This window comes from Platalea leucorodia (assembly GCF_965183815.1).
Source record: "Platalea leucorodia genome assembly, chromosome: 4".
Classification (NCBI taxonomy): Eukaryota; Metazoa; Chordata; class Aves; order Pelecaniformes; family Threskiornithidae; genus Platalea; species Platalea leucorodia.
In genome coordinates this window covers 52,926,813-52,950,484 of record NC_138826.1, presented here as the reverse complement: position 1 = coordinate 52,950,484, position 23,672 = coordinate 52,926,813, and the positions used below count along the sequence as shown (strand labels likewise).

General features: G+C 39.0%; 1 protein-coding gene across 1 annotated transcript in view; it reads left to right on the top strand.

Moving 5' to 3' along the window:
- The window catches only part of RASSF8 (Ras association domain family member 8), a 97,082-nt gene that overhangs the window by 23,085 nt on the left and 50,325 nt on the right, over positions 1-23,672 (top strand). Inside the window, exon 2 of the mRNA XM_082309125.1 lies at positions 19,062-19,161. The gene's annotated coding sequence lies outside the window, so the exon portion shown is untranslated. The remainder of the gene's footprint in view (positions 1-19,061; positions 19,162-23,672) is intronic.

The following is a 23,672-nucleotide window of genomic DNA, read 5'->3' as shown; positions in this document are numbered from 1 at the left end:
AAGGAGTTACTTTGTAATTGAATTATGGTGAAGACTGATCTGATCCATTTTCTAGCACGTACTCAGTCCTGGTCAAATGGCTTTTAATGGCATTAAATAACAACCTCATGAGTACTAGGAATATACATGTTTTCCCCAGAATCACAGTTTGTTAAGAATCACTAGCACAGAAAAAAACAGCAGCATCTCAGTCTTGTATTGCAACATAGCTGAATGCAAAGGAAAGCACTCGAGCTGCTCTGGGTCGTAAGCATTTGGCCATTCTATCCCTAAAGTAGATAGGGGCTTGTACTTGACTGTAACTGATTTTGCTTTGTATGAGGACTTCATGTACTATTCTGTCAGTGAAAGCAGACAAAATTAAAAAGCTCTTTCATGCCTCTTGTATTTCTCTTGAACACATGCAAATGTTAGTAGTGGAAAATCTGCAGTCGTATTTGCTTTCAGAAGAAGATGGTGACTTCTAACTCTCATTTTCAAGAGATGAAAAGCTCCTTTTGCTGAAGACAATAACACCAATTCATTCACACCTTGGATTAAAGAAACTGGGTTTTGTCTTGGTGACTTAGCTCTAAATCTTATGTTTCTAAGACTTACGTAGACAATAAACCATGCTATGAAAATAGCTTTTGGTTGGCTTTTCAACTAATATACATAAGAAGCCAGTTCTGAAATCCTTAGAACAGTAATTGTGGTTGGTTTATGAGCATACTTCTTAAACTGATGGATTTCCCCTGCACCCCTTTATGACATTGTACACTTCTATGTGTGTAGCTCCAGGTTTATTTTAGGCAATATGTATTTAATGTGGTTGGCTCATAGAATCAGCCTCTGTGCCCCAAATGATATTTCCTTTTGGTGTCTTAATAGCTGTTCTGAGGTATTGTGTCCTATTATGTTTTTAATGTGAAACATTCTTAGAGCTTAATATTGATGTCAAGGCATTGCTTAGTCTGTTCTCCTTCACACAGCTCTGAGATTTTCCCTCCTGTAACTACATTGTAACTTGCCTTATGGGGTGCTTCATATTTGATTTCACATTATGTGGCAGACCAAGGGCCAGCAATGTTGATTCTGTACTTTCAAGGGATGACTTGGTTTGAGTATCTAATGTAAGCACTGAACTAGATTGCATGTGAATTATTTCTTTCTGCTGCAAATGGAAATAAAATATTTCATCTTCCCCCTTCCTACAGCAACAACAACTAAAATAGGATGAATGATGATGAACGGATCCTAATTTGCGGTTTATTCAATGAGCCATTTGGCTACAGTGTACAGATAGGCACACCTTTTATGGTTTTGAGATGGCCAGCATTTTGTTTAGAAGAATGACATACTGTACTTCTGCATGCTGCCCAGCATTTTTTACGTGGTTTGGGTTTAATGATTTGTTCTTTATTTTGTTTTGCCTGCAACTCGCTCCAATGTTTCCTGGAAGGTATTCCAGAATGGAGTAGCTATGGGGAGGGATATCTGTGCTTGTGAAGGGCACCTCATTTGTATGGCCTTGAAGACTTGCATTGCTGTCTGTGAAAGGCAACTCTGCAAGTTAAGAATGAACTGGTTTGCAGTTTCAGTAGTCATGGAGATCTGTGTCCAGACACTTAGGAGGGCTGAAGCGTATTTGGTGACAAACACTTCAGTTACCTTCTTCAGGTTGGTTTGTGTTGACCTCTCCAGTAAGAGAATAGCAGCACTTTCCTGTACCTTCTCCAGAACACTGCAAGGTTCTCAGGTTGGTTTTAGGTGAGGCTTTTTGTAGGTATGTATTATTGCTGCAATTTTAAATCAGAATAGGTGGTGGTCTACATATATGAGGAGCTTTCTGAACTCCGCATTCAGTCTAATTTTTGTGTTTGGATAAAACATGCACAAGAGGGGTTTCTTTTCTGGATACATTGCTTTATTTTGGTGAATAAACTTCCAATTCTAAACGATACAATAAAAGCAAATATTTGCAAGGGGAAATGATGTTATAGGTGTGTTTTACCCTTCAGGTTTCCCTGTGAGGCTGCCGTCTATGTCTCAGGCTTCACCTATGGCAAACCTGCTGCTATGATCAAGGGCTTTCTAGGACCTAAGATGCTACAATATGAACTATTGTGGAATTTTTGTGCGTACATATAAATATAATTTATAATTTCAGCTGTGCAATAATATCCAATGGATGATGTACTCTTACAGTCAAGTGACAGCAGTCTTGCTTTTATTGCTTTAGTCAAGTAATGTAAACCAATTTCCATTAATGTTGGTTAGGAAACAAGTTTGAAACAGAATAACTTTTCAGTTGGATTGCTACCAGCTTGCTATGCTGGCAGTACTACTGCAAAAATGAAATAATTGTTGGTCTCTTAATGGCAAACTGCCAAGAAAATGCTCGTTCTGACTTTAATGCATTTAAAAAACTTATCTATTAATAATTATGTAACAATGTATTAACAATTACTTATTAACACTGCAGCTTTGGTAGCTTGGGAGGCTTCACTCTAAAAATTGATGTGTTTTTTGTTGCTGTTGGTTTTTGTTTTGTGGGGTTTGGTTTTTTTAATGTTTGATTCTTGGAAACAAAATCCAAGAATATGGTTTTTGGGTTGTATTTTTTTTGGGGGGGGGTTCTTTTTTGTGTGAATATGATAACTTAGTGAAATGTCTTACCTGTATAATCTCTTTTTTCTTATTATAAAGAGTTATTTTGGATGTGACTGAACCAATGTTTTTGTCCTGTCTTACTTAATCTTAAAAATATTTTGTGTGACAAAGAAATAATTGCATTATGATGCCTGGTCACTTTTTATGAAACCTAAAAATTGCTCTCATATGGGGTATTATGTCCTATGCAAAGTATGTGCTTTCCTACATCAAATTAATCTCAAGGGCAAGAAGGACAAAAATGACTGGAACAAAGTAGAGAAATAAGATTTACTTTCAAATGAAAAAAACAAGGAATGTCCTTTCTAAAATGTATCTGAGAAATTGAAGTGTAATAAGGGTGACTGGGCATATTAATGCTGGTGAGGTTTGATGTTTTTTCCTATGCTACACATCAAATATAGATAACTCTTGTTGCTCCTAATCCTCATCACTGTTGGACATTGCCTTAAAAAATTTAGCTACCTCTTCTAAAGATATGGACTACTTAAACTTTCATCCCTCTTCTGAAAGTTTTTCTGTTCAAACAAAAAAAGTAATGTTTCACTCAGCTGTTGGCTGGGTGGCTGCAGACAGCCCCTTTTGCCTTCTAGTGGAGAAGGCACAGCGAGTATGAGCACGCACCCAATGTGTGGGGAGGGTGGGACTGCTGATGTGTTTTGCTGAAGACCTAGCTTTCAAGAGCATCTCTTCTTTCCATCAATTGAAAAGTTGTTCCAGGCTGTATAATGCTTTGCTGTCTAGGTGAACTCCTCTCCTCTGGCTGGGAGTGCATCACTTCCATGCTGTCACTGGTGGCGCCTGATGCCACTGGGCTCTCACATCTGCCCAGTGAATGCTTGAAGAAAAGCTAGTTTCTGCCTTCTGCAAATACCACCAACACAGTAGGGTGAGGAGATATCTTAATTTCTGTAGTAGTATGCTCTCCACATGCTATGTACAATCTTTTTAACTGTTTTTGGTTTTTTCTGTGCAGTGTTGTAAAAGCTGTGGGTCAGCTATTAGACTTTTCTGTCAATTCTAGCAGTCTATTACTTGTGGTAAGGGAAGACTTGCTCCTTAAAATGCTGATAAAGAGGCTGTGCAAAGCAGTGAATGCGGTCACATTTGATTTCTGTGTAGCACAGGCTTGAAAGCCAGTGGTCTTGCATTGCTGTTTGTTGTTATTTTTTTTCCCTCATTTCATTTCTGAATGCCAGCTGTGAAAGTTTTTAAAATCTTAGTGAATGCTTTGCCGACTACGTTTTTCTAGTCCTTTTTTTGTAGACTTATTAGCTTTCCTGGGATAATCATGTCATACATACAGAATTATTTGAAAACTACTTACCTGGCCTTTGTGTATCTCTTTCTTGCAGTCATGCCGGCCTTGCAGATCTGAACTAACACAAAGAACAATTAGCTACAGTGTTCCTGAAAGAAATTTGGCACAGGAAACTAGTACTGACCTAAACTGTTAAATTTTGAGAGCAAAATGTCTTTTATGTCAAATGGTACACTGTGGTTGCAAGCTGAAAGTGCTTCTGCCCAACAGTGTTACCCATGGTTTCTTTAGCATAGAGCATCCACTTGGCAACTCAGGATTATTAAATAGTGTTGCTGCCCTTGTAGCTGGTTTGTAGAACTTTACTCCAAAATTGTCTAATTAGCAGTAGCTTCAGTTAAACTCTGTTGGAAATACAGAGACGTCTCAACACAGGCAGTTGGTGCTATGGCAGAAAACCACCTTTCATTCTGCAATATAGAATTATTTAGCTGTAGTCGATCAGGTGAAAAATCAACCATTTTTTGTGCTTCTGTCTGCAAAGAGAATGCTTAATCACTGCAGCTGAATTTAATATGTGCAACTGGGGTATTATGTTATAAAAAGACCTATAGGTTGATACTTCTCTCTTTTGTGGAGCTGAATAAAATTTTCATTGCTATAGATGTATTTCTTCTTTCCAACTGAAGAGACTGTCTGAACTCTGACATCTTCCAGTGATTATAAACAGCAATAGCTAGTAAAGATGTTTGAATGTCAGTTTTAACTCAAACAATTAAGATGTGATTAATGTATTGAGAAGTGGCCCATTTTCTAGCTGTAAAGTGGTATTTTCACTTAATATTTGGTTAATCTTAGAAACTGTAAATGTACTTTGAAGTTTTTGATAGTTTTAAACCATAACTACGCTAATAGTAAGTCAAATGAGTTGGTGCATTCTTAACATAGTACTTAGTTATTAATATTAAGGATTGTAGCTGTGTTTTTTCAAAAAGCATTTATTTAGAGAGGAAGCAGTATAGGTTTTCACTTGATGGGGCAACAAGAAAGCACATGATAGAAGAAAAACAAATGCAGACCTAATATGTGAAATATCGCCTGCTTAAGGGCGTTATTGAGGCGCTCTGTGGGCATTACAACTCCCTGCTTGATTTGGAAATGGGTGCTATCAGTGGGGTAATTACTGTTTTGTGCTGGTCTCTTTGGAGGCAGAATTGCCACTGTGGGAAATAGTAGGGAAGAAGGAACTGGACAGGTTCGTGTTCAGCATGTGTCTTGAGTAAATATAAAAACGTTTGTGTCTGAAATTTTTTGTTCAGCTCACAGCTACAGAAGATCATAAACTAGAAATCAGGTAGCATTTAAAAGTACAGCAAAACATTGTGATCAAGTGATCTGTGTAAATGATGAAAAGAACAGTGTGGAGGTGGAATAAAAGCACTTTTTCTAGTGTGTAGTATGCCAGTGATGTAGGACAGCTACAGATTTCTTTGGAAATGCCGTCAGTATCACTCACTGTTCCTTGTTGCTCTTGCATGTTATAAACTGCTTCAACCTTGGAAGAAGTGAATCTGAATTATGGGTAAAGGCCTACTGATGGGGGGAGGGGGAGGAGAATGGTGTTATAAGAAGAGGGGATAGAGGTGGTGAAGTATCCTTCAACCAGAGAAGTTATTTTCTTTGGAATACAGGGGTGTCTTAATACATTATCTCTGTAGCATTTCAAAAGAGACTTGAGAGACTAAGGACTGTGACACACTGAGTTACAATAGTTTAACAAGCTAATATGCATCTGCTGAGCTGTGGTAACTTTGTGCAGGTTCTTAACCCATTCTCATTCAAGTTAAAATTCTTCAGTAGAAGCTTCTTTGCTTGACTTTAAGCTAGTATATTTTACCTCATACTTACAGAGGGCCAACTCTGGCAACTGCTAGTTCATTAGCACTCTGCCTTCTTAAGCTTGGTGTTTGTCTTGATGCATAGCAAATTAAAGTCATTTAGAAACTTCAGATGTCTTAAGTCTTTGAATGTGAGCCTGTAACCCTTTCTAATCTGCCTTCTAAATGAAAGAAGTTCAAAGAAATTTTGTCCCGTGTTCATATAAGTCATACCATGGTTCCACTGTGAAACTCCTTGTGGTTAACCTCTTAAACTCTTGCCACAATGTCTACATGCAGTTGGGAGCCTTACTCTGGCCACTGTGTGAGATGGGATACGAGGTTAGCTGAATATGTCATCTGACCTACAGCTAGCTTTTCTTGTGTCGTTATTGGAAAAAGTAAGGAGTAAGTGTTTAAGGTAGAGCTCCTCCCGTAACTTTTTATTTTGAAACCTTTAGGCCAGGGATAGTTGAAACACTGGCTTTAGCCCAGTGCTGGCTGAACCACCAGTGCTGTGCTCAATTGCATATTGCCTTTAGCAGGAATTATATTTGTGACCTCAGTTAAATTCTTCTCCTGTCAAGTTCTCATTGCCTTCAGTTGGAGCAAGACCAGCATCTTGTATGGCATAGTGACCATGCACACACAGTATCAAAGACTCCTTTCTAAAAGAGAAGAGAAAAATAAAGTGCAATGACATAGGAATGAGTGTTTTGAGTAACAGATGGGAGTTGAACAGGGGAACAATGAATCAGACCATTAATGCTGCTGATATTAGCCAAAAATGCTTGAAGCATATTGAAGGAAGATATTGACTCTACTTAAAGTAGTAAAGCCAGATAGATCTATCAGTTGGGAAATGTTTTATCTTCATTTTCCCTTCATTGTTGGAACCTGCTGGGTTAAGTCCATTTGCAGTGAGGTTTACCTAGTGAAGGAATAGGCTGATTAGGTTGTTAAGGCAGCATGCGAGCAAGGATCTTGTCGCTCTTCTCCAATTGGAAAGCCTGCAAAGACTTTTCAGTAGCGGTAAGCCCAGGCATGAAACACTTACTGAGCTGCTTATAACTATAGCTGTATGTGTTTTCCTCTGGTGGGGGGCATGGGAGGGAAGTTGTATATTTACTAGTGGTTTATTTCCAAAGTTTTGCAGCATCAAATGCTGGTATAAGTCTTGCATATAATGCAGTATTTGAGCTGGCAGTCATGGGAGAGGAATCCTGTCATGGGATAGCTCAGGTCTGGGGTACCTTTTCATTCAAGTCATTTCATTTGTTTCCACTTGGTATGTTAAGATCCTTTCATTAAGTCATATGAAGCATAAAGGGGAAAAATACACATTTTCCTCAAATCGCTTGCAGAGTGGCAGCACTGTACCGCAGCTTTGTGATGAAGTTTGGTCACTACAGAACTCTTCTACTTGTAGTTTGATCGTTTCTATGTCACGACCGTCTGGTGTACTCATAGTGCTACTGTTTGGATGTAGTAGCAAGACATTATTTTTAAATGGGTTGGGATTATACTTTTCTTTTTCTAGAAACAAGCTGTGCATCTCTTATGCTCTAAAAGCCTTTTAACTCTTCCTGTAGTCTTTTGTCATTTTCAAAGAAGGTCAAAACATCCTCAGACTCTTTTGTCCCTGATATTTGCCATTTCAAAAACTGTTTAATTGTTTGTGAATGTTGGTTTTGAAAATATGCACGCTTTTCCATTGACTATTTTGAAAGTTTTGTATGTAGATGGATTCCATTTGCCCTCAAGGAAGAAGCTATCCTAAGGCCTTAATTAGTTGTTTCTTGGCTTTCATTGAAATCCTGGAAATTGCAATTGAGGGCTCATCAGAACTAGTGTAATTTGCATGGGATCTGAATCAGTGTTAGCTAAAAACATCTCCAAATCTTGGGATACTAATTTCATTTTTCTTCTGATCTATTCCTTTCAGCTGCTTGCTGGCTGAGGAGAAAGTAGATTTGTAATACCTTATCAAAAATGTTTGCAATTTTGCAAACAAATAACTAGATTTGGGGGGGAGGGGAGAGGAATTTATTAAACTGTGTCTAGATGTAGTTGAAAAAAGAGCTTTGATTAAAAAGAACCCCAAAAGTTGGCAAAGTAGTGACTCGTCAAAACAGACAGACTTATTTTCATATATTAGCAGATCTGGACAGCATATTTTTTGGCTACCTAGCTTCAGGTCTCCCGTGACTGAGCGGTACTCCGAAGCTGGTGAGGATCTTCAGGTGGTTGGAACTGCTTCTTTCACCCCTGTTTAAGGGTCTTCACACCTCTCCTGGGAAGTGGCCTACAGCTATTGAAGCCTCATGCATTCCGTGAAGCATATTGTTGAGGTGAAGGAGTAAAACTTTCCGTGTCCTGGTATTTACATGTTGGCGCATTAACAGTGCGGTACATCTTTACAGTGTGCTTGCCTCGTGAGTATTTGCAGCTTTTTGGCTTTGAACTGCAGAAGTTTGAGTAACAGCTGTAGTGCATGTGTACCTCCCAAATGTTGTTACAGTTCATGGGACCTTTTCAAAGGGCATTTGGGGGGTTTGCTGGCCAGTGCTCTAAATCAAGTTGCCAAAGAAGCCCGAAAACAGCATAACAGGCTTCATTGCTGCTTTTCTCTTGATTCTTTTTTTGTTTGTTCTGCTAATGGCAGCAGGATCTGAATCCTGCTTTTGAACTTTGAAGAAAAGCTTTCCATTTCCTCTGGCCAATGTTGAGCACTTAATTTTAAGTAATAAGTCTGATGGTCCCTTACTCAAAGACCTTTTTTCTTTTTTGTATAAGTGGTGGCCTCTCCCTTGGCCTGACTCTGGAGTTAATGTGAGGACTTCGTTAGTCAGACAAATGTAAAAAAGAAAGGATATCCTGACTTGAAGTTCTCATGAAGAAAAGGTTTGGGGATATGCAGGTTGTCTCTGTTTCCACTGTTCCAATGCTTGGAGAGTCTGGCTAGCCTAAGCTTTATTACATTTATTTTCACTTTGCTATACAACTTACTTTTTAACCAACCCGTTATCTTCTTTATTCTAACATACCTTTTTGTGGTTACTTTTTTTATTTGACTTATAATCTTGAGCAGTCATCTATAAAAATAGCTTTTCCCTGTCTCCCATCCCATACCTTGCATGTACCCAAAAATGTATATCCAGTGATTTTTTTTTACCTTTTTCAGGGAATTAAAGTAGTGAATGGTAGGGGTCATGTTTGTGTAAGAAAACTTGTTTTCAGCTTTTTCATTATAGCCACAATTAATTATTTACATTTAACAACCACAGTGGTTTGAAATGTGAAGAGATTTGATTTAAAAGTGACAGCACCAGCCTGTACCATAAGCTGAACTGTAGAACCTCTTACAGGAGAGCAGAAGCAGTGAGCTAATAATCTGCCAGGTTCGGTTTTATTTTTTCATAGTGATGTTATACCTATAAAAAAAATGTAGCAACTTGTGATCCATCTTAAACTTCTGCTTAAATTAATGCCATCTACATACATTTAGAGTTTGTTTAGCTTCATAGAAGTATCTTGAGGGCTGGGTTCTTCCCCCTCCGCTGTATGCTGTAGGCAGAATATCTTGAGATTTGTCTTTTTCTTTTTTGCCCTTGAGATGAGCAGCCTGACACTTTCTCTAGCCAATTACTGAACACATCTGATTTTTCTGCACTTCTAAGTTAAGATCTTTAAAATTAGCCTTGTGGTTTTTTGGTTGTTTCTTTTTTCCCCCAAAGGAGTTAAGATGTAATTGTCATCCTAGGTGACTGAAAGACATGGTCATCCTGTTGTTGCAAACTAGGAACTAAATCTCAGACATGTTTTCATTAATTCTAAACCTAATGTAATCTTGGACTGTAAAGTGTTGCTTTCTTCTTGGTTAGTAGTGGGCCTTTTAAATGTTGATTTTTGTTGCCAATGACGCAAATGAAGTTTTGTAGTAGATAAAGCAAAAACTTGCTATTTGAATTTTATTTATTCGATAGTATAAAAGTAAAGACTTTAATGGCATAAATTGCCTCTTGGGCATTTCCTGGTAGCTGGTGCTTAGTTGGTCCTGGTTCTACTGGGTGGTAATTAACTACCAGTAAGTGTCTAACTGGAGATCATCATTACTTCTGAAACTGTTGTGGGAGTCTTGCTTTCTACAAGGTTTCTCCTAAGTTAATGTCTTGTAGAGAAAAATGCTATGGCTTTACATACTGCTGTTTGAGATGGAGGTAATGGCTTGTAATAGAGAAATAAATTTTTCTCCATCTCTCACATTTATCTTACATTTGCACCTATGCAAGGTGCAAGCATACTTGAAATTCATTGCACTGGGAGGATTGCTTCCATAGGGTTGATTAAACTTCTTTTGAAGGAGTGCAGCAAAACTAGAAAAAATTAGCTTTCTGTTTGTCTTCCATTGACTCATTTTTAATTGCAAGGAAAGAAAAAGGTAGTGTGGATTCTATTGACTACATAATGAAGTAAGACATTAAAGCTCCAGACAAAAAGAAGTCTATGATAATATAATAGCAGTAGCTGTTATAAAGTGTTTACTCCTTTGATTAGTAGAAATTAAGAAATGGTGTATTATAATCCCACTAATAACATTTCCTCACATACTTGGGGAGGGGGCACATGATGACACAGGACACGCAGATGTTGATTGAAGGTCTGATGGAGGGTGCTCATTTTCAACAAGGACAAACCCTTGTGGAGGAAGCTGGAAATCTGCAAGCTTTCAGGCCCAACTTTGCTCTGTGCAGGTGCCATCTGTGACGGTTTTTACAACCATGAAATGCATAGCAGCTATATACTTCAGTATTTTACCTACTATTACCTAGTGTGTGCTTTCAGTTAGAGACATTTGAAATTCATTTTACAGAAGCTAGCTATTTGCATACACAAGTTACCTGAAAGAGACTGCTACTTAACATGCTGTATTATTCTTATACTGAAATTGAGTTACTTTTACCATGTTCTAACATATACAACAAAATGACATGTTGTCTTCTACTTGTTTGTGTGCATCAGCACAAAAAATCCTAAACTAGTGGCGTTTTTTCAAAACTTCTTTTGAAATAAAGATCTCAACATACTGCTGATAACATAAGAAGTCTATTCAGCCCTTGAACACTTTAACTTTGCCTTGTCTGCAAAAGACACAACCAAGAGGCAGGCTTTCTGATGTCTTTCATAATTGGAAATTTTTTGTCTTGGTATAGTCCTTTCCTTGTAGGTGAACATTGCCATGCACAGGGAGGAATTCACTGGCTCTTTTTATCCTCTTAGCAGTGGTGAGCCATACGAAATAGCTTGCACTGTAGTTTCGTTGGCTCATGTGTACTACTGGACTGTTAGTTTGTGAGCTTTTGGCTCTTACAAATCTGGATTTGATTCCTGACCCAGTTCACTGTAAATTGAGGGGTGCCATGTGGGACAGGAAGAAATGGAGCGGGCAGGGAGAATGGTACAATTTTTGGCTGCAGAGCTGACTTCTGCTTTAAAGTGTGAATGGAACTATGTGCATTTGAGATAAGGAAAAGATGTGTTTGTGGAATCAAATGTGAAGGCTGTAGTGCACTGCATGCCAGATAGCAATCAAAAGAAAGCACTGTGGGCCTTTAGGAAAGGTGCAGTTTTCTCCTGTCTCCCACCAGCTTTTGCTGCTGCTGAGCATTATCTTTACTTAAGTGGCTTTGCTTTGTCCTGTGCAATTCTAAGAAGGCTGGAATCGGGGCGGGGGGTGTATTAGGAATGGCTTCCGACTCTTTTTGCGAGGAAGGGTAATTGAAGGTAACCTTTAAACCCTCTGGGAAATCACTGTTTTGGATGAGAACGTTCTTGTATTGAAAGGGTTAGTTGGAAATGCAGCGATGTCTAACATTCCTGCTAATGTTAAAGACAAAACTGACTTGAAACTGTTTTTTTTTGTTGATTTGAGTTGATGCTAAATTGAACCAATTTGAATTTACAAATAATCTGCAGTGACTGTTTGATTCCGATATCTTGATTATTTTCTGTTCCTGATATGTACTCTGCAAACTAACTTGCCTTGGTGCTCATATAAAAGCAGGCAAAGTCATCATACAAAATGATGCTGTGTAAACAACCTATGGAAGCAGAAAAGAATGGCCTTTGCTTACAAAGATGACAGCAGTCTTTCAGGATTTTTTAAATGGAACAGGCTCTCCACAATTGACGATAAATTGCTATGATATGGAAATGGAAATTGTCTGGCAGTGCCTAAAATGTGAAGAATTGTTTCCTCAAGAATTGTAATATCGACTGTTTGAGGGAACTGAAGGGACTGTTGGATTCTGTCTGTATTGCAAACACAGGCTGCATGCTAAACTACTGTTTTGCCACTAGTTCGGTTGTTACGCTGGCTGGGACTCACGCTCAATGGCTAAGGAAGAGAAATCTGGTTTTATTCTTCATTAGTTTTACCTGCATGCATGCCCTTAACTACACTAGTGCAAGTAAAACAGAATTTCATTCCAGTCTTTTTTCAGTTACTGTCAACCAGACTTATCCTTAAGGAAAGAAATTAGAGCAAATACCACATCATTGTGCTACCATTTTTATGTGCTGCCAGTGTGCTACCATTTTTGTCGCCTAAATACCTGGGTGACTTGTCCCATTATACTTTTTCAGAGATGTGCATGGTTAATGCACATGTTTTAACTTCAGTTGTTCTTTTCAAATGTCTTCCTATGGTTCTAACTGCTAGGTTTAATAGCAATGGGAGCTAACTCAACATACTTCCTAGTAACCTACAACCCAACAGGTCAGTGGATATGTGAATACACAGACCTAATCCCGATTTCTGCTAAACACCACTTGAATGGAATGTATTGACTCAGTGTCTTTTTCTTTTTCTTTAACTATACTTTCTCATACATGCTTTTCTGAGAATCAGTGCAAAATATCTAGTCATATGTAGGCAAGGCAAGAGTTTGATGCTGTTTGAAGAATTGATAGTCAAGGGTGAAACTGTACAGTTTATTTCAAATGATAAGGCAGGCATGTAAAGTGATGGAGTTGCTCATTGTACTTCAAATCTACAGAGCAGACTTTGGTGAAAGAAAAAAAAAATTTTCAACACCAAAGCAAATTCTTGCTATGACTTCACACGTTCTCTACTGCTATGTTGGATAATTGTCTTGTGAAGTGAGCCTGAATGCATGTAACTACAGGAGTATGGCCAAGGCAATGTTTTCTAGCAGGTCTCTGATCAGCAGTCTGCAGGAATCTTTGCACTTTTAAGACTGCTGAAGGAAGCAGACAAAAGCATGCCTCCTATCAGTAAGTGTAACATTGTGATGCCTGCTGTCTTAAGAAAAAACTTGCTGACAAGGAGAAGAGAAAATTACCAGTTTCTTTGCTATTACTCTAGTATTCTTCCAAATGGAGTCGTGCAGAATGTGCGAGGAGATGAGGGAGTGGTGTAGTACGTGGGCAGTCTGTGGATGAGTCTTGATGGCTCTCTGTTGTGTCAGCATGCCCTTTTGATCTTGGGTTAATGGTTACAGTGGGCTTTAGTGATGGGTGTTGCCAGGGAAAATGTTAGTAGCTTGGAAGAAGAGAAAATGATGTGCCCTACCTGTAAGCATTCTACTTTACATGATGATGTCCTCTTAGCTTTTGTGTTGGGGCTCTCTTGGATATGTTTTTTTAAAAAAAAAAAAAAAACAAACAAAAAAAACCAAAAAAACCCCAAACAACAAAAAACCCCACTTGAAGCGTTTTTTTCCCTTTTCTCAACAACTGGAATTCTAAAGGCTTAAAGCAGTATTAAATGAATTCAAGCTTGTTGTTCCTGGAAAGCAAAGTATGGAAAGCAAATGCCCTTCACATACTTGCAAGGAGAAAACTGACAGGCAGAACTCTTAAGATCATGGTGAAGACTTTTTTTTTAATATCAAACAGTTCTATTATTTTCATTTCACTCTTTTTGCTTTATTTATCAACATCATTTTTGTAGCACATGCTTTTCAGCACTTCAGTAGAGCTTAAAGAACTAGGATACCATGTTTGTGGAATGAAGAGGGAGTAATTAAGGGTTGGATTTGAAGAGATCATCCAATTTTTTTTCTCTTCCTAAGAAGAGCTAAATAGTAGTAACAAAAAGGGGACTTCTTTTCTGGCTGATATAGAAAGGGATGTTAATGCTGTTGCTCCTGCTAACACAGGATATGGTTTAAAAAACAAACACACACAAAACTACGTGGGAATCATGGATGTAGGCTGCTTGCTCAGATGTGACCACAGGCTAGTGGTAACGTAGGCAGGACTTGAGTGTGGTAGACAAATTGGATGCAAGCAGATGTGGGACTGAATGATGCAGTGAAGTCAGGGGTTGGATGATTCCTCTGTCGATTCTGTTTGAGGTGTCAGATTGCTCTGGGGAAGAGGAGGAATAAACTTTTTTTGATCTTGCTGTGACTGGCTACCTTCTACAGTCTATGTGCAGACTAGACTGCACGTAGTCTAATAATGATGTCTTGCTTCCAGTTTGGGTCAGCCCTCTTCCCATAGGTAAGAGCAGTAGCCAAAACAGGCTGATATGGATCCTGTTACTTTGGGAGCATGTGCTGTTTATCAGTAGGGTCAGAAAGGACAGAATAGTGAGCCAGCAGGAGGGAGAACTACCTTCTCCTCTCCACTGGTGTACCCCTAAATTTTCTTCTCAACCTTTCTTATATTCCATTTTGACATTTGATATGAAGACACCATCTTGCACCTGCAGACCTTCATACTACAGGCTTTTTAATGAGACTTCAAGCAAGGATGCTGCTTGCACTAGCTGATTTGTCACAGGGAAGCTTTTTTCTTGCTAGGAGCCATACACCAATCCTAGATGTATTTTTACGTAAGTTGTTATATAGCTGCTGAAGGCTGACTTTTGATTAACAATGATAAGATATTTGGTACCATCTGATCCAGATGTGGTGGAAGGGCTCCCTAGCTCGCAGCACCTCATCTTCCTCACTACTCTGTTCAAAACAAACATACCTTTCACCACTACATCAAGGCATTTACAAATCAATCTGTAATTTGGGCATGATGGTGTATCTTTTTAGATTGACCTCAAGGCTAATAATTCATAGCAGTAGGCTCCATGTGATGTCTGTGGTCTTCTAGAATTGTTGTTACCTTGATAGAAACATAAGCTAACATCGTGTATCTCCCATTACCCCAAAGAACTGACCAAAACATTCTGACCTTGTTAAAACTACAAATGTCTCTCCTTGGAGATAATGACTCAATCTTTTGAGATTCCTCTTTCCATATTTTTTTCTTTACAGCTAATTGCTACTTAGCTTCAACAAAGACAGAAAGGGCTTTCATTTTAAAGACTTCCTGCTTGTAATCAAGGATGCTGCTTTCCTGTGTTTAAAAAAAAAAAACAACAAACAAACAACAAAACAAAACAAAAAAACCCACAAAAAAAACACCCCAAAAAAACACCAACTATTGAAAAACCAACTTCATTCCTTTTTTAATGCTTTTTCTCCACAAGGTCTTTTTCAGTGTCATAAACTGCTTCATGTTTCTCCTGAACTTCATTTCAACAGAGGATTACTTTGGTTCACATGAATTGGGACATAGTTTGGGTCATCCAATAAGCTATAGAACAACTGTGAAGAAAATAAAACATGATTTAAGGTAAAAGGATTTGTTACCATGCCAATCCTTTTTTCCTTCCACATGAGTGGAAGGGTCACAGTTGCTTTAGAAATGTGTGACTGAAAGAGACCATCTGAGTTTGAAAGTAATTTCTTGTTCTTCTCAATCCTTCTGCGCTGCAGACTATTGAGTAATAAAAGTTTAGTCAAAGAAGTCTAGTCTCTAAAGTGGTGACTGGCATGTCAACCTTGTTCAGTTTGCTGTTGTTGGTAATGCCATCATATAATCAGATGATGAATCTTTGGTTCTCCCTTCTTCCATCATCACTAGGAATCCCCTTTCTTCTCTGCTGGGTAGGCTCCAAGGTGTGATGCAAGTAGTTGCTTGAGATAGACAGGGATAACAGACACCACGTCTCAAAGCAACATCTGAGAGTACAAGAAGGGTCTCTTCAAAAGATGTTGCAAGCAAAGAAAATTAGGTGTTTGTTTCCTCTGTCATATTTTCTGTGCTCTTGAATTCTCAGCCTTGTACCCTCTTTGAGCCTATCGATCAAATAGGAAGAAAGGGAATGTTTACCACATGTTCACTTTTTCTGTATGTGCTTGCCCAACAGTGTATATATATTCTTTATGAGCAGATTTTTACCCTGCAGCAGCGTGAAGCTGGCATACGTGTGTGCCCGCTGGCACAGAGCAGCAGAACTGAAGCTGAGCAGAGTCTCTGGTTGGTTTGGTTTGGTGAAGCAATGAGCCTGCTTAGGTTTGTTTTTAATTCTCTTCTCCGCTCTCCCACAAGAGAGGGGCATCTTCCCACCTGCAAGAATGGGAGTTTCCCACCTACAAGAGCTAGAAATCTTATTCTTTTTATGCTTCCTTACTACCATAGAGTTCTTGCATATGCAGTGTTCATTTCCTCATGATCTCGGGATCGCATGATCACCTGCATGATTTTACCATGTTGGAGACACCAAACAGATTTTGTAGCCTGTTACGTGGAATTGCTCATCTGGGTTCACCTTGCTAAGAAATCTGGCCTCTGGGGAAGTCCTTTATTGTGGCATCTCTTAAAAGAAGTTCTTCCCGTCAGCTGCTTGTGGCCTGCTTCTGGCATTTGCATGTGTGCATCTCCTCAGAGTCTTACAGGGATAGAAGTGACGTCTACTGCCTCTCTTATTCTACCTAGTTTTTGTTATTTTGTTTCTTCACACAGTATGCTAGGGAGCCTAGGCAGCAACTTATACTGTATCCCTATAACAGATTCAATAAGGCTGGACCCCTTTCTTGTTGGCTTGACTGACTTCTCTCTATTCCTGTATCTTTTTGCCTTTTAATATGTCAGGATCTCCTTCTACAAGTATGTACTGGAATTGGGGCTCCAGTCTACAGGGCTGCAGTGTGAGAACAAAGAAGGCTTTAGTATTTTCCTTGGGACTTCCATAAAATACAATATCTCTATTAAAATGTCTGGATTGATGAAGAGAAGGAGGGGGGAGAAGCCTTTTCCTCCAACAGTGGCTTGATTAATGGATTTATTGTTTGTACAGATTTTGTCAGGAAGCCATATGGCTTGAGGAAAACAAAGAGGAAGTGGCTGATGTTGAGAATCTGATTTAATAGGGGTCCCTAAGGACAGAATGTGGCTCTTATCCTTACTTCTTCCCACTCAGTTTGCAAAGTGGTCTGAGAAGAGCTTTAGTGCTTCAATAGAGCTAAAGATAATGCGGCTCTGTTTGAGTGGAAGTGTCGGTCCCTACTGCTGGATCAGCATCACAGCTACTCCATTCTCAGGTTAAAAATCCACTATTCATGGCCTGTGCTGTAAAGTATTCTGGAGTAGTTAACAAGGAACAGTAACTGAAATGTTTGCTACTTGTATCTTGGCAGTTGATCAGTTTGCAATAGGTGAAGACAACTTTAGCATCTTGAAGCTGAGCTCTCATAGTGTGGGGTGAAATGGTATTTCTCTCCTCTCTACCCTTCCTTTCCCCAGGAAAATTCAAGCATATACATCTCTGAATTAACTGAGTCACCATCCGTATCCTACAACCAGATGCATTTTCCTAATCTAGCATGTGTGTATGGGGATTGATAAGTAACTGGGGCTCAAGCACTGGTGATTTAACCTGATGTGGTGGGTTAAATGAATGTTCAGCATTATTTATGACTGTTTGACTCTAGTTATGACTATGTGGTGAATAAACCTAAGTAGAGAATCTAAAGCAATGTTCTGTAATGTAACTGCAGGCAAATACATTAAGGATGTTTAACAAGCACTTTTTCGTTGTATGAAGTTAAACCCTCTCAGCTGAGAGGCATAAACTCACCAAAAACTGGTTATGGTCATTTCAGAGCTAAAGTAAAAGGCTCATGTGAACCATTAGTAATTGTTAGTGGGTCCACAGAGAGGAAAGCACAAAACATCCCTTCAGAAAAACATTCTGACAACTTGGGAATTTAATGAATATTGGTTTGTCAATGAAAGCTACATATTCAGCTGGTGGTGGTGAAAGCAATTTGATGTGTGCCTCAGATCTCTGGAGCTCCTGAATGTCCTATTTTGAAGTTTTTGGCCATAATGAGAGAAGTAATTACTCTTATAGGGCTTTGATGCATAGTGCATGTGGTCGAGTATTTTACAACAGGCCAGTCCTTTCTTTCCAGATCTTTAAGAGATTTTTGTTGTTTTCTGGACCCTTATGACATGCTTACGCTGGAGTTGGTGCTTATTGAATCTTTTCATATAGCTCTGACAGCTACTAGGAGAAAAACAGTTTGTCTTGGACAAAATTCAGTGGCTGACAATGGTGGAAGAGGGGATGCTAAAAGATCAGAGGAAAGTCTTCCTGATTTAGATCTATTCTTCTATGCTTCTGTCAAGCTGTAAAGTTCCCATTTAGTGTTATACATAAGTATGTTGCTTTAAAAGATTATTCAGAAAGTCTTTGATGGTGAAGGTTTAAAAATAACCACTTCTCACATGTTCTCCTTGGCTATGACATAGTATTAGGCAATGTTTGTAAGTCTGTTACAATGATGCTGTTAAACATCATTGTAGTAAGCATCCCTTCCAAGCTGATTAATGTTAGTCTTAATCAGCAGTTTGGGATTTGTTACCCTTTGCCTAGTTTGTTTGACTTCTTATGCATGCATTGGCCATGATTCACTACTGCAAGGGAGTCAGGGTATGCAGTTGGAGAGTACTTGGAGGTTTTTACGTCTGGAACACCTCCAGTTTGAGGATTATTTTCCTTAAAAAGAAAATTAGGAAAGATGATTGTGAAATAATCTCCTATATTTAAAACTTAGTTGTGGTAGATGCTCGTGACTACCTAATACAGTGCCTAGTTTTTCCTAATGGTCTGGAAAGCTGTTGAAATGTTGTTTACCACACTTAGTTATTTATAGCAGGGAAATGTCACACCAGGTATAAGAAGTAGCAAGTTAAGTGCAATATTCCACATTTCTTTTGAAGTAACTTTTAAAAAATAAAATACTACTTGTATGTAGCAAGCTATTATATATCTATATCTGTAGGTGTTAGGTGAACACTGTTTTTCCACAACATTAAAGGGAGGAGGGGGAATAGGACTTTACCCTCAACAAGGTAGTTTCACTAGTGTATAACAACATTTCAATTTTTTCTTCTAGCAACTGACCTTGTCAGCAGAGTTGACGGCCTGTGCCTGGAGTAGCAGATTGCGCTAGGCCCACTGCATAAGCAGGCATCTCTGTCTGTCTTCATCTGCAGGTAAGAAGTTATGACCAAAAAACTTCAAATAAGAGTTTTTCTTTTCACTTCTGGAAGTACTTGCACATAAAGCATGCCAAGAACTCTAAAGCTTAAAGAACTTCAAGAATATATATTCATCGCTCCCCCTTTCTTCCTAAGGTTAGAAATCTGAGCAAGCTCCCAGCTCCCCTGCTCTGTGCACCCACCATCTGTTTTCTCAAAACAGTTGTGTTCCAGAGCAGACCTGTAGTGGCCCTGCCAGGTTTATCTCTCCTGTGGTGATGTGATGCCCATGTATATGGCCCCTCCAGCTGTGTAAGAGGGAGACCCAAGGCTAACCTGTCGCTGGGGAGTGTGCCCTGAATGAGAGGAGACCCTTGTCCCTGGCTCATCTAGTTGTCAGGTAGTCTTGGGCAGCAGCTCTCAGTGCCAGCAACAGCTGGTAGGTGACTTATAGGTCAGGCAAGCAACTGTGGCTGCACATGGGTTTGGGGATTGCAGGCTGCAGCTGCCTCTTGGACTGTGCTGTAAATGTGCTCTGAGCAGAGGGCCCCGATCCCCTTTGGTTTGATAGAGTTCTTGACTTTATTTGGGGAGGGGGACATTTCGGGTTTTTTCTTCAGATAGAAGTTCTGCAGGAGAAGTACTGTGACTGTATAAAACACCTCCACCCCCAACAGCCCTGCAGTCCAACTGTTTCCCATTCTTAATGTGAGTGTACATTTAAAACACAATGCTGGATATAAGGAGATGTCCTTGGCTTGGCAAGTCAGATGTTGCCAAAAATCCAGAAAAGATGTCAGGAAAGAAGAGAGTAGTAGATAATACTTTTCCTGACAATGTGATAAGTTTTGTAGAAATACCAGAACTTAGAATTCAATGATATAAAAATATACATTGGCAGATTACGCATTGGTATTAATTTTCATATTGCTTTGATTTTTTTTTTTGAGTCCTCTTTTATGGTGTAAGTGAAGCTGGTGAAGCAAGTGGGGGAAAATCACTCTGCTAATGTGTGTTGGAGTCTGTGAGCAGAATGTAGTTTCTTCTCTGGCTTGTCACCATTTACAGGCCTTACTAAAAGCTAATTTGTCTCATGTACATATGTCAGCTTTTAAGTGGTAACTTCTATACCAATCACACCTCCAGCTTTTTTATGTGTAGAATATCATTCTACAACTCTTATTTCAAATATAATATTTTGTAGTAGTATTCCATTGATAATTGAAACAGGTGAGGGACCAATATAACTAAATAGAATAAAAGAGTTTGGTTATTTGCCAAAATGATAGTTTGTCTCATGTTTAAGTTCTGTGTATCTGGAGTACAGGCAAGCATAAAGGTACAGAAGCTTTTTCTTACTAGAGGGAAGTCTGAAGCACACCATTATTGGTGGTTCTTCCAGCCCTGTAACTATAAGCAGTTAATACTGCATGACTGAAAGTATTTACTTTCATTGTCCTTAATATAGTGTAGAATGTTCACTAGTAGAAATATATGTACATGTATATAAAATGCAGTCTATATATTAGGTAGAAGCTTTGTTGAAGTGTATCACATATCTGTGTGTGTATGCATATGTATGTATATACAGCATTAAAAATGCTGTTTTGTCTCAGTCTGGCTTTAGAAACTGACACTGTATTAAGTTGTCCTGTATTTGGGAGGTCTTTTTGGTTATTCATTGAAGTATTTTCAGTGTCATATTCTAGGCATGTTATGTATCTCTTCAATATAAAGCAGTTAATAATTTCTAAAGCAGACATTTCCAGAGTGTTAATTGCTGCCCATAATGGATGCAACATATTCTTGCTAAAGAATATGATGATTCTGTATGGTGGAGTAGTACCAGCAATGAAGATAGTCCTGTTGACTCATACAGCATGCAGAATTCATAAAGACACTGGTCTCTTACTTTTCCCAGGTGGTGTTTAGCCAGAGTGCATATATATATATGTATGTATGTTAATCTGTAACTCCAGGAAACTGAGAATGTGGTGGCATTGAGTCAGGTTTTCTTCTGCCAAGTTAAAATATTTAAGTATTTGATGTGACTATTATTTGAGTAAATTCCTTTCAGTGGAGCAAGTCTGTGGCTAGCTGCCAGGTGACTAGAGTGTCACTCCTTTATTTGTCACTTTTAAATGAGCCATGTGAGTTATGCTCTTTGAATGATTTGATTGTATGAGAACAGGAGGTATGTGCCTGCTGAAAATTCATCAAGATGGTACTTGCCCATCCTCACATGGGGAGAGTTACTTATTTACCTTTGCTTGTTTTGAATAAACCAATTTATTTCCTCATACGCATCACTAATTTGTTGTTATTATTACGTGACTTCAGTTTGCTGCCTATTTTGGGGCACAAGAGAAAGGGTCAGCTTGTAGTATGTGGTTTATTAAAAACTTTTTCTCAGCTGAAATCATGGAGTCATAATAGATTTTTGTACTTGAAAAAAAAATTAAAATCCACTTTTATTCAGTGTCAATCAATAAATAAAATGACAGAAGAAAAGCAACATTATACCAATATATACATCTGTGGTTCCCACACATTTTGGGTAGTCTTTGCAGTCTGGTTCCCTTATCTCAGAGAGAAGGCAGTAGAAATGAAAAATGCTTAGAAGAGGGTCATATGGATGGTGAGAGACATGAGCAATTTAGTAAGCTAGGACTTTTCAGTCCAAAAGAAAAACAGCTTGCTGTAGGAGGGAACCCTCCAAAATCATGAACGAGATGAAGGCAAACAGGACTTACTTTATTCACTCTGGCAGCACAAGAACCGGTGGACATCAAATGAAGCTAATAGAAACCTAGTTCAGAACAAACAGTCAGCAGATAATTCTTCATACCACAAGAATTAGATCTGTGGAACTCCTTGCCACGAAGCTGTGGAGACTGAAGAGTGGAAGAGGAATCCAGTTGAGGCTACTAAATACAGCTCATGCCTGTGAGTCCTGGAGCTGTACTCACGCCTGTGAGTCCAGTTGGAAGCCAACAGGCCATTCAGGAGAACTACAAAGTATTCTTGCAGCCTTTTTGTTCTTCCCTAGGCATTCGCTATGACTCCTTGTTCCTTTTATTTTTATGGGTTAGGAATTTCAATGTCCAATATATTTCTTGTCTTCTGGCTTGCTGAGGCAAGGTCTCAATCTTTTCCACAGCAGTATTGGTCAAGGTTTCAGGTCCTGCCCTGTGTTCCTCCAGAGGGGCACTACCCTTCTCACTTCTGCTGTTTCTTCATGCAAGTCATGTAGGACAGCTCTCTTTCTTGTGCTGAGACTTTGTAGTGGTGCAAACTGTTCCCTTTTGAATGTCATAGTCACAGTTGCAATTGCCTTTGAACTGTTTGTTAGCAAAGGTAATCTGCTGCTAGTCAGAATAAATGTGGTTTGTATCACCAGATGGTGAAAAATCTTAGTCACCCTCAAGGGTGATGGATTTTCCTGTCAGGGGCTTCAAAGATCGTCCATGTAAGGTCAGTATCAGTGAGCTGCTTAGAGTGATGAAACCCTGTTGGAGACAGATTTACAGGGCTGGATGGACACTTGGTCTTGGCCCAGTATGCCTCCTGTTGCAATCTTTGGGTGTTGTAGATTCTTTTGGAATTGTCTCTACAGCTTTGAAAAGTAGTAGTTCAGGACAAGGGTTGTTTTTGTGAATAGTAGGTGGTCCAGGACCCTTATACTTCTTCATGAAACTTTCTTCAATTGATAAATTGGAATTTCAGTCATTTGATTTCAAAATAGAGGAGTAACTTTCTTTGAGAAATGTTTTTCTTCTTCCATAACTTAAATATGAAACGTGGACAAAAATTGGCCTGCTTGAGAATTGTAAGCTCATTTTTTCTTTAAAGTTCAGTGTGGGTCTAATGGCTCTCTATATTGATTTAATTTGTGGAAAGTCTTAAATACAATTGACAAAACCTTTGTTTGAGAGTCACTTCAGAGGCTTTCACTAGTACTGTGCTGCTACTTTTTTTTTTTGAGTGGTGATTCCTTACTGGGTCAGGAGCCTAGTGTATAGTACTGCTTTCTTGAACAGCCTTTCCCCTTCCATTTGCATGACCTGCAAAAGTTTTCTACCTGGTTATCCACTCTGTGTGGTTTCCGCACACAGAAAGGGAGATATTACATTCTCTGGCAAGCTTAATAAGCAACAAAGCCAGACTTTGTTGGTGTTTGAGCACTGAGACTTCATTTGTATCCTCCAAATGTGAGTAACTGCTGGAGTGTTTTGTGGCTTGTGTTGTGCATGAAGCAGGTGTCTTTGACCCTTCTGAGCTAAGAGATACTTCTGCTACTGGCTGGACTAAAAAAAAAAAATCTGTGTGTGCTCCCTTCCAGAACAATACTTCTGCCTTGTATGCAGGGTGGAATTTTTTTCATCTGAATGTCCTAGGTCATGAATCGGGAAATATGTCATGCATTGATCTTGCTGTGATTTCCACCCCACCGTCCCAGTCTTTGCTGCTAGGATCTACTGAAAGGAATGAAGAGATGGGAAAGGTTCCCAGGGGGGCTCTCTAAA